Source organism: Gymnoscopelus braueri (genome assembly GCF_963280865.1).
Source record: "Gymnoscopelus braueri genome assembly, chromosome: 13".
Lineage (NCBI taxonomy): Eukaryota > Metazoa > Chordata > Actinopteri > Myctophiformes > Myctophidae > Gymnoscopelus > Gymnoscopelus braueri.
Genome location: NC_137615.1, coordinates 34,383,844 through 34,384,309, shown reverse-complemented (window position 1 = coordinate 34,384,309; position 466 = coordinate 34,383,844). Strand labels below are relative to the sequence as shown.

General features: G+C 38.8%; 1 protein-coding gene across 2 annotated transcripts in view; it reads right to left on the bottom strand.

Moving 5' to 3' along the window:
* The window catches only part of gtf2f1 (general transcription factor IIF, polypeptide 1), a 235,715-nt gene extending 235,249 nt beyond the window's left edge, over positions 1 to 466 (bottom strand). For both annotated transcript variants that reach the window (XR_013934292.1, XM_080446648.1), the window contains exon 1: positions 416 to 466. The gene's annotated coding sequence lies outside the window, so the exon portion shown is untranslated. The remainder of the gene's footprint in view (positions 1 to 415) is intronic.

Sequence of the window (466 nt, the reverse complement as noted above, 5' to 3'; positions counted from 1 at the left end):
TGCATTACTTAATTTACCAGAGGTCTACACATTTACATAATGTGGAACAATTGTTATTTTGATCAACGTTTGACTGTTATCTCTCCTACTGGCACGGTGCACCAACATAAATACAGCATGGAATTGTGGACACAATCTTATCCAACGATAACAAAAGTATCTACGTTTTGGGTCTGAGGGGCTAAATGTCATCAAACGGTGGTCCGTGGCTCAAATGCCGAATAATAATAAATAATGGACCCTGATATGAAAAGGGTTGAAAACCACTGAGCTAATCGACGTGACCTAGATACATCGGACTGTCTATTTGAACTGCACGCAATATTTGTCAAATTAGGGAAACTGCATAATATGGCACAAAAAAAAACATATAAGACATGCAGCATAAGTGAAAATAAAAACCCTTTGTACTCACAGATAGACAAAAACCGTTGATACACCGGCCAGTGTGGGACCAAATTGCTGG